Here is a 10687-nt window from a genome sequence, read left to right as displayed (position 1 = left end):
ATAATTATTACATCTCAGACTGTTTGCAGGCTACTGTCAGTCACATTATGCAAAGGGGTTATTGATTTTTTGCCAGCACCCATATGAATATGAAATAAAAATTGTATATTGCAATACTTCATAATAATGTGCTTTTCATTCATTCATTCATTCATTCATTCATTCATTCATTTATTTATTTTCACGCAGTCATTTTAAAGCTATTTTTGCAGTTTGGTGACTTTGCATAGCTCACACCAACTAACTAGCATCCCGCGTAGTCGCATCTCCGGTACAGCTGAACCAAAGTGGGTCAGTTCAGTGTCTTTGATCTTTTGAATACCCCTCTAAAACAAATCTAAGTGTATCAAGTACTCCAGTGTCAGTTCCAGAAATCAAGTCAACACTGCACGACTGCTTAAATGACGGTGCATTAAGAATGGATTCGTTATAATAAAAATATATAGATAGAAAACCGCTACAGACATAGGATGTTGGTAATGTGTTATCCATATGACCTACAGTGTAGCCAATCGCAGATCGCAGCGCTCACAGTTCTATTGGGTGGCCACACCTGTCATTTTTAAAGCGAGGTGTCGACTCCAGCTAGCATCGCGCTATGAAGCGGACGGCCGCCGATGTCTCCGTGTTTGTGGAATATACCGCGTTCGCTGTGCTACACGGTCTTCCGTAAAGCCTCGCAGCCGCGCACTCGCGCGCATTACACGGCGCGGCGGCTTCGACTCAGGTGCTCCGTTTCCAAGCGCTCGTTCGCCCGAAGCTCTGCTCCACAACAGCCCGGATGTAGCACACTGTCTTCGCATCAATACCGGATTGTAAAGCACACTGGACAGTGATAACATGGCGCTGGCAGCCACATAACGGTACCCACAATAGCAATCCAAAAAATATAATAACCAGCAGGACATGTAAGGCCGTTAAACAAGACAGCAGGTAGGTCTGCTTATTTGATTAGCGCGTAACGGTTTGCCATTTTGTGCACATATTTTTTTTGCCTCTTGCAATCTCTATCAGTGAAATACTGAGGGGTTTACACACTTGCTCTCTATTACCGTGATTGTTCTTCCAGCACAAGACAGTGGAATAAACACGCATGCTGTTAGGATTTGCACCATGCATACTCGCTTGTGTGTGATTGTCGCTGTCAAAGGGGACGGACACCCATCATCTCGTTGTTTATCTTTGCGTTTGTGAATAACGGACAGCTTCGGTGGTGGCTAAATGAGTGAGCCTTAAGGAAATGGATGTGTGTACACTTTAGGGTCACGGACTCATCAGCCGCGTTACACCGCGGCTTTATTTTTCTAATTTAGCAGCGATGTCTTATCGCTCAAAGTTTATTATGGTGGGTATTTATATACGAGCTAAGTGTCAGTCTATCCGCGATCTTTAACGTGGCTTGGCAGATTAAATTGAATTGCAGTAACGTTGTGGATGTGCAGATGGTCAGTTTTCAAGTTCGGCGTGCTCGGGATTATCCGGCGTGCACGAGGGAGGAAAATCACAGTATTAGCTGTGGCCTGCTTTCGCTTAACCACCGGCCTTCTGCACTGCCGGTGGGTGTAATTCACACTTCTCAGAAATTTCCCAAACTGTTCATAGTTTTTAATAGTATTCCAGGTGTCCAGTAGTTCATCAGTTATTACTGTACGTAACTTGCTAGTTGTTATGTGCTGTATATTGTTATTGCTATTAGAATTATTATTATTATTGTGAGTGTTATACTTGTTTTATGTATTGTGTTGTGCTATGTTACTATTACATTGCTGTTTATCAACATGGTACGATTATTGTTAACAGTAATAATGATATTAATAACAACAACAACAATACTACTACTAATAATAATAATAATAATGATGATGATGATGATGAGCCCCACGGGGTTGTTAGGCTTGTCCACAGCTCCAGGGCTCAGAGTGCTGTGCTGATGTGTGTGTATGTGTGTGTGTGTGTGTGGGTGCTGTGCTGCTGTGTGTGTGTGTGTGTGTGGGTGTGTATGAGTGCTGATGTGGTTCTGTGCTGTATGAGTGCTGTGCTGATGTGGGTCTGTGTGTGTGGGTGTGTGTGAGTGCTGTGCTGCTGTGTGTGTGTGTGTGTGTGTGTGGGTGTGTATGAGTGCTGATGTGGTTCTGTGCTGTATGAGTGCTGTGCTGATGTGGGTCTGTGTGTGTGGGTGTGTGTGAGTGCTGTGCTGATGTGGGGGTGTGTGTGTGTGTGTGTGTGTGTGTGTGTGTGAGTGCTGTGCTGATGTGAGTCTGTGTGGGTGTGTGTGTGGTGTGTGTGTGTGAGTTGAAGGTCATGTGTTGTGTGGCTGTGATGCAGCTCTGCCTCTGGGCCCAGAAGCCTTCAGGCTCCCCGAGGCGGCCTGGCTAACCGGGTCGGGGGGGGGGGGGGGGATTGGTTGGGGTCAGGCATCCCAGCCTTTTGCCATTCCCCCTCCCACAGGGTGCAGGAGCTCTGGTGGCCAGAGGGCAGGAAGTTTGTAAACACACCCTTTGGCGTGACCCGGTGCCGTTTTGCACTTCAGACCTGTCCTAACGTCTGAAAGAAGGCCATTTTAATACTCGGACGATCATATGCAGGGTAAAAATATCGCTTCTGAAAACACCCTTGCTGATTTTCCATTTGAAATGAACGAATGCCTTACATAAATTGATGTTATAAGCTTTTATAGCTTATATTTCATATCAGGGCCCTTCAGCTTGTTCTGTTGTTGTTGTTTTTTTAATTGCGCATACTGACTGAAGTATTTTATGCTTGCTATTTATAAAACTGAATAAAATGTGCAAGGTATGTTATCAAAGCAGATGTCTGCTTAAAATACACACAGCTGCTACTTGTGTTACTGTCTCTCCTGGGAGCTGTGCTGCCACTGTACAGATGTGAACCTTGTCAGTCACAGTCAGAGTACCGTCACAGTAATACAGTCACAGTAACTGTGCATACAGTCACAGTCATAGTCACTGTCACTGTTCATACAATCACAGTACAGTCACAGTCATAGTCACTGTCACTGTTCATACAATCACAGTACAGACACAGTCATAGTCACTGGCACTGTTCATACAATCACAGTACAGACACAGTCATAGTCACTGGCACTGTTCATACAGTCACAGTACAGTCACAGTCATAGTCACTGTCACTATTCATAAAGTCACAGTACAGTCACAGTCACTGTACATACAGTCACAGTCAGTCACAGCACATACAGTCACAGTCACTGTGCATACAGTCACAGTCATAATCACTGTCACTGTTCATACAGTCACACTCATAGTCACTGTCACTGTTCATACAGTCACAGGAATACAGTCACAGTCACTGTGCATGCAGTCACAGTAATACAGTCACAGTAACTGTACATACAGTCAGTCACAGTCACAGTCATAGTCACAGTAACTGTGCATACAGTCACAGTCACAGTCATAGTCACTGTCACTGTTCATACAGTCACAGTACAGTCACAGTCACTATACATACACTCAGTCACAGCACATACAGTCACTGTACAGTCACAGCACGTACAGTACAGTCACACCACATAGAGTCACAGTCAAAAATTTTTATCCATCAGAATGATACTTTATTCTTCTCATTGCTCACAGGGCAAGGAGTACGTTGACCCCAGCTGAACAGACCTGTCTTAGATATTATCCATTTATAGCTTGAATTTTACTGACATGATCTCCTTGCTGAAAGTGCCGTGCCTCTCGTTAACTTGTCGTTTGAGAAGTCGTTAAGGTTAATTATCATAGTCTCTCATCGTTATGCCCTTGTTGTCACATGACCATTGTAACGTAGGGCAGTCCTGAGCAGGTAGCCGGTTTGAAGGGCAGGTGTGGCGGCCACAGGGCACCTGGATCTCTCTTATTTACCTGAGTCACTTCACCTCAGTGAAATATTCTGCTCTTGAAAGCTGGCGGCGTTTAATATGCATGCAGTGCATCTGGCCCCAGATGACGGCAATCAATCACTCCGAGCCGGGCCCTTCTCTCATTCGCTGAGAGCTTTGGGCAGACGCGGTGGAGAAAGGGAGGCCGTAGAGCCTGCCTGTGTTTGTGGCGAGGGCGTATTTTATCCTGGAAGAACATCAAAACAGCGGTTCTTAAGATAAAAGTCCCCTCGGCCCTCTAACTGCGCCCAGAAATAAACCTTCAGGTGGAACCTTCCGGGCCGACAGGCCAAGCTGAAGAAGGGCTCTTATCTGGGAAGAATCTTTAAATCCCAGGAGATGTAAATAAGTGATCTGTTATCAGCGACGAGAGGAAAATCAGTCAGCGGTTCCATAAATCCCCCTGATTAAGAGAGCTGGTGCAGCCTGCTCTCTAACCACCGCTAAACTCCCTTCTGCAGGGTTTCTGCTCCTCTGTTAGCCTGTGTAGACCTGGAGTAGTGTGTGTGTGTGTGTGTGTGTGTGCGTGTGTGAGTGTGTGTGTGTGTGTGTGTGCGTACATGTGTGAGTGAGCGTGTGTGTGTGTGTGTTTTCTTGCTCTGTGTTACACATGGCTCCAGGGATCATTATAATAAATGTCACTCAGGTCATGAGACATGTTTCTGCAGTGTCCTACTTTTGTTTATTCTATGGTCTATTGAAGGATTCTCCCAGTGTCATGACCCTGGAGGACACAGAGCGTTTATGGTGTTTCCAACGCGTTGGCCTAGCAGATATATGGACTGAACAGCCTGGGCATGAGCTCTAGGATGGATGCATGGATGCATGTATGCAGTGTGTGACAGTGTATTATAGCATAAACACAGTGTGTGTGGTTCAGTGTGTATTATGACATTCATACTGTGTATGTGTGTGTAACAGTATGAGCAGTGTAAGGATCCTAAATGTGACTCTGGCCCAGTACTGTGGCCCACTAAAGCCTGTGTTCCCTGCAGTTATAGACTTTAACTGGAATTGAACTCCAGCCTATATGCCGTAGAGCTTTGAAATGAAACGCCTCAATACTGAAAAATAAAACATGCATCGCAAGCCTTCCGCATCTTTTTAAAGTAGTTTTTAAATTGTTGTGTTGGGATAGGCTATGTGCTGCATCCAAACAAGCGGTGCGTTCGCACGTTAAAACGGGGATAGCCTGTAATCATGCCGTTTGAGATGAATCCCTGAATAATGTCGCCGGGGCTGCTCTTATCCTGGAGCTGGGCTGTGATTGGCCTGCAGGCTGTATGCTCACGATGGCTGCAGTAAAGGCTCATTAGAGAACGTACAGTACGGATTTAGCATTAGAGTTTTGTATTGTAGGGTAGAAATTTCCCAGTAATACGTACAGTGCAAAGGTGATGGGAGGATTATACTGCTAAAGGCGAATAATCGTAGGTTAAAATAAGTGGGTTTAAGTGTTTTTCTATTTATTTTTAGGAACTTTAAGGATGTGTTTGTGCTTGTTACACTAAATAGTTAGGGATGACGGTCGGTACATCATGGGGAGGTGGCTCTGTTTAACTGGATGGAGTCCGAAGATGGAGATCTTGCATGATGTTGGTCTTCTTCCTTTAAATGATGTGTCACCTTGGAAGTGTTCTGGACTGTTTCCACACCGCGGGCTGATCGTATTTACAGGCGTAACCTTCACGGGTCCGAGGCTGGGTTTTATCAGGCAGCAGTGGCTGTGTGGGCCATCAGTGGAGGGTTACACACGGGGTTCACTGTGTCACGTGACACTGTGTTTGGGCGTGGCCTGGGTGTGGGCGTGCCGATGGGACAGGTGTCGGGTTCAGGTTGTGGGTGTTGATGGGACAGTTGTGACGGGACAGGTGTTGGACTGGTCTCTTTAGAGTCGCTGGATCTTCAGTTGCACCCCCTCCTCCTCGCGGGGAGATTTGGGTTGGGGGGACCTCCTTAGACTCCAGACTCTGCCAGTGGCTTGTGAGAGAAGTCTGCTACCATTTCTCTCTGGAATGCTGTGAATTTGTTCCGGAAGGTATTGTGCACGGATAAAAGACGTCTTACGTAAGACTTTGATCTTGCATTGTGAAGGTACAGGTGACTGATGAATAGCAAAACAGAGGGAAGTCCTGCATACTTTTAGAAATGAATTTCATGTGCATTCAAACGGATGTTTCACTTTGGGACGTTCAGTGAGACGTGAGTGTTTTGTACTGGACAGAACCTACCTATCCCACACTTATCCTTAACCTGCTTCAGAATAGTTGTGGGATGAACATGGTCGACTGAGTGAGGAACACACATTAGCAGCTGATTCCTTTGTGTGCGATAGCATCTAATGTGCACGTGCAACAAGAAATAATTTTTTGTTAAAATGAAACATTTTCAAACATGTTTCCTTCTTACAGTTGCACATAATAGAATATGTGATCTCCACTTCAGAACTCAGCTTCTGGAGGGGGATTCCTGGCATATTTTTGAATCTGGCAGAGTCGGTACCTTTTTTCAGGTGTGAAGTGATTCTCCGTCTCACCTGTCTTCAGCTTGCTGTGCTGCAGGTACACAGGTGGGGTGACTCCTGGGGAGGGCCTGATGATTAGCCAATCGCAAAAGCCGTCTTCCAGCTGTGACCTGTTCCCATAGTAACCGCATCCAGCCAGAGACCGACGCTGACGCAGCCGTCGATGTGGAGTTCTGCATGTGCAGAGTGCGTGTGGGAGGGGCGGTGTTTTAGGATGAGCAGAACTCATGTGCTGAGAGTATTTTTAAAATAGTTACATTGACAGCATACAGGTGATAGGAAGTTTATAACAGTGTGCGTATGGGAGGGAGTTTATAACAGTGTGCGTATGGTAGGGAGTTTATAACAGTGTGCGTATGGGAGGGAGTTTATAACAGTGTGCATATGGGAGGGAGTTTATAACTGTGCGTATGGTAGGGAGTTTATAACAGTGTGCGTATGGGAGGGAGTTTATAACAGTGTGCGTATGGGAGGGAGTTTATAACAGTGTGCATATGGGAGGGAGTTAATAACAGTGTGCGTATGGGAGGGAGTTTATAACAGTGTGCGTATGGGAGGGAGTTAATAACAGTGTGCGTATGGGAGGGAGTTTATAACAGTGTGCATATGGTAGGGAGGTTATAACAGTGTGCGTATGGGAGGGAGTTTATAACAGTGTGCGTATGGGAGGGAGTTTATAACAGTGTGCATATGGGAGGGAGTTAATAACAGTGTGCGTATGGGAGGGAGTTTATAACAGTGTGCGTATGGGAGGGAGTTTATAACAGTGTGCGTATGGGAGGGAGTTTATAACAGTGTGCATATGGGAGGGAGTTTATAACAGTGTGCATATGGTAGGGAGGTTATAACAGTGTGCGTATGGGGGAGTTTATAACAGTGTGCGTATGGTAGGGAGTTTATAACAGTGTGCGTATGGGAGGGAGTTTATAACAGTGTGCGTATGGGAGGGAGTTTATGCATATTTTAGCACAGTCAGCGCCGTACACCCATCTCAGATGAAATGTTTCAAGAACTTTGGGGGATGTCGTCACTTTTCTAGTGAGATGATGTTATGATGATTACCGTTCCTCAGTCTTTGAACATATTTATTCTTTTCCTAGTCAAAGTTCTGTCAGAGTTACATAAAAATGATCCACAGCCACGAGCCTATACTGACACACTGACACACTGACAAAAGTGAAAACGCAAGTAACTGTGGTGACAGACCAGACTTGTGTCAGTGTGTCAGTACAGACTGTGGGTCAGTGTGTCAGTACAGACTATGGGTCAGTGTGTCAGTACTGACTGTGGTTCCGTGTGTCAGTTCAGACTGTGGGTCAGTGTGTCAGTAGAGACTGTGGGTCAGTGTGTCAGTACTGACTGTGGGTCGGTGAGCTCCTGTGCTGTGCTGACAGGTGTGTGAAAGTCTCAGGGAAAGGCGCTATATCCGAGACGCAGTGGCAGATGAGAAGCACACTCTCACAGTGAGCACACACACATCGGCCCTGCAGTGCTGTAAAGCAGCTCTGTGTGTTTCATACGCAGATAAAACGCTGGCAGGGGCAGTGGCAGCTCCCCCCTCCGCCCCAGGGGCCATGCCCCAAATACACCCCCCCCATCCCCAAGCCAATCCCCTCCCCATCCCTGAGCCACCCCCCCCCATCTCCGAGCACCCCCCCATCCCCTGAGCCGCCTCCTTCGGCATGCCCTCACATCACTCCTGCGGGACGCTGCTCTGGAATCAGGCCGCGCCCGAGTCTGGAACATCGCGCAGATTAGCGGCTGGGATCTGATGTCTGACATGGCGTTCGGCGGGCGGGGGGGGCGGGGCGAGGGAACGGGATTATTTCATGCACCGGGAGCGGAACAATGCTTTATTTATTCGTTTTTTTTTCCCTCTTGCTGTAACCGGATTTTTTCTCTGATGCGGACAAACAAACTGAACAGGGTTTGTAAGAGACCTCGGCAACAGCACACACACACACGTGTGTGTGGTAGTTTTCTTTTTTAGCTCAGCTACTGCTCGCCATCCCTGCACTGGAACAGTGCTTTAACAGGATGCGCCACCCAGCAAACTCTTTGCCCTTGTTTCTCTGCCACATGAGTGCTCCCCCTCCCCCTCTGTTTAAAAATATATGAGGAAATATGAGGAAAAGACTCTGGGCTCCGTGTGCTGAATCAGTGACTGTCGGCGCGGAAACAGGACAGAGCGGTACTCTGCATCTCTTACGTGTTTTTGGGTTTTTATAGGAGCGGAGTTCACCGCGTCGGACGCGGCTCGTTTGAGACGGTTCGTTTCGCGCTGTCATGTCGTTGAGAAAGGGAAGGCGTGGCGGGCGGGCGGGCGGAGACGGCTTTCTTCACCCTGCGCGTGAATCTGAAAACCCGGCAGCGTAAGGAAGGGAGCAAGCGGAGAGAGTCAGCTTCATCTTTGAAGATGAAACCCCTTCCGTCTCACATCAGTTTGAAGCCCCAGTCGGTCTCCGCATGTCCACTCAGTCTTAATAGCTTCATAATAACAGCTTTGAGCTCAAGGTTGCTTTTATATGTTGAGCGCATTTAAACTCCGCCTTGGCTAGCTGTGAGTACCAGGCAACGCCGTTTTGCGGGAGTGAATAGCCCTGCGAATGCAGCAGCGGTGACTAATTCACACGTCGGAGTGTTGCAGGTTGTTTGACTCAGGTGAGACCCTGTCTCGCAGGTGAGAGGGGGCGGGTGCAGGTGACTGGCTCCACGCGGCCCGCTCTGTCCGTGTTAATGAGACGTCATTAGAACACCTGTCACCTGCTTCGTTTCCTCTTCATTACCTCATCCTCGCCTCTCCAGGGGACACTCCACTGCCCCCTAATGGACAATCTTGGCAGTGCTGCTGTGTCTCTTAGGAAGGATTTGGGTTTTAGGAGGTGACACCTGGAATAAAAAAATTGCCTGAAATTGAAATATTTATTTTTAATGAAACCCTTAACTGTTATCCAGGTGGTAAAAGGTTAATCTATTGCGTGCCTATTCATGTATTTACTTAATTACACGTCCTTCTGAATTTAAACACCCCTTAAAGACGTCAGTCATTTGGATGTGGTGCCAGTGAGCTCTAATGGGTGTAATGTTCTACCAGCAGGGCGTCATGGCGACAGGGCAGACAGGTTTTAATTGGCTGGTGACCTGCAGTGTCTGGAAGCCCAGGAGAGAGAGCCAGTCTGGTTCATTCAGAGGGCAAAAATACAGTAATCTTATACATTAGCATGTGTAATCTGAGTTTGCAGTTTTATTTAAATTCTGGAATGTAATCCAAAGGATGGCAAGTTCACAGCATTGAAATATGCGCATGTGTGTATGCGTGCGTGTGTGCATGTGTACATGTACGTGTGTGTATGTGTGTGTACTTGCGTGTGTGTGTGTACTCGTGTGTGTGTGTGTGTGTGTGTGTGTGTATGGTATCTATGTTCCAGCATCAGGCTCCTCTGTGGAGCTGTGATAGCCCAGCTCTGGCTGTGAGGAGATGGACACATTAACCTTTCAGAGAGCCTCTCCGCTCACCTCGTTAAAGGGCCTCTCCGCTCGGCCTCGTTAAAGGGCCTCTCCGCTCGGCCTCGTTAAAGGGCCTCTCCGCTCGGCCTCGTTAAAGGGCCTCTCCGCTCGGCCTCGTTAAAGGGCCTCTCCGCTCGGCCTCGTTAAAGGGCCTCTCCGCTCGGCCTCGTTAAAGGGCCTCTCCGCTCGGCCTCGTTAAAGGGCCTCTCCGCTCGGCCTCGTTAAAGGGCCTCTCCGCTCGGCCTCGTTAAAGGGCCTCTCAGCTCGGCCTCGTTAAAGGGCCTCTCCGCTCGAGCTCGTTAAAGGGCCTCGCCGCTCGGCCTCGTTAAAGGGCCTCTCCGCTCACCTCGTTAAAGGGCCTCTCCGCTCACCTCGTTAAAGGGCCTCTCCGCTCACCTCGTTAAAGGGCCTCTCCGCTCGGCCTCGTTAAAGGGCCTCTCCGCTCGGCCTCGTTAAAGGGCCTCTCCGCTCACCTCGTTAAAGGGCCTCTCCGCTCACCTCGTTAAAGGGCCTCTCCGCTCACCTCGTTAAAGGGCCTCTCCGCTCACCTCGTTAAAGGGCCTCTCCGCTCGGCCTCGTTAAAGGGCCTCTCCGCTCGTCCTCGTTAAAGGGCCTCTCCGCTCTGCCTCGTTAAAGGGCCCCTCCCCTCGGCCTCGTTAAAGGGCCTCGCGTCACTCAGCCGGAGACACAAACGACTGCTTCTGTCCTTTTCCGTCTAAAAATAAGTCATGTGAAAAGCGATCGTTTCTAACAGGCTA

General features: G+C 48.0%; 1 protein-coding gene across 2 annotated transcripts in view; it reads left to right on the top strand.

The window, feature by feature from the left end:
* The first annotated feature begins 348 nt into the window (after positions 1-348).
* Positions 349-10687, top strand: part of pak5 (p21 protein (Cdc42/Rac)-activated kinase 5) — a 56584-nt gene continuing 46245 nt past the window's right edge. The window contains exon 1 of one of the 2 annotated variants that reach the window (XM_035423896.1): positions 349-933. The gene's annotated coding sequence lies outside the window, so the exon portion shown is untranslated. Of the gene's footprint in view, positions 934-1144; positions 1557-10687 lie in introns of those variants that run through there. The other variant, XM_035423897.1, reaches the window with a different exon arrangement.

This window comes from Anguilla anguilla, chromosome 6, assembly GCF_013347855.1.
Source record: "Anguilla anguilla isolate fAngAng1 chromosome 6, fAngAng1.pri, whole genome shotgun sequence".
In the NCBI taxonomy this organism is placed as follows: Eukaryota; Metazoa; Chordata; class Actinopteri; order Anguilliformes; family Anguillidae; genus Anguilla; species Anguilla anguilla.
Note: the sequence above shows the minus strand (reverse complement) of the source record. Positions and strands in the feature narration are given on the sequence as shown.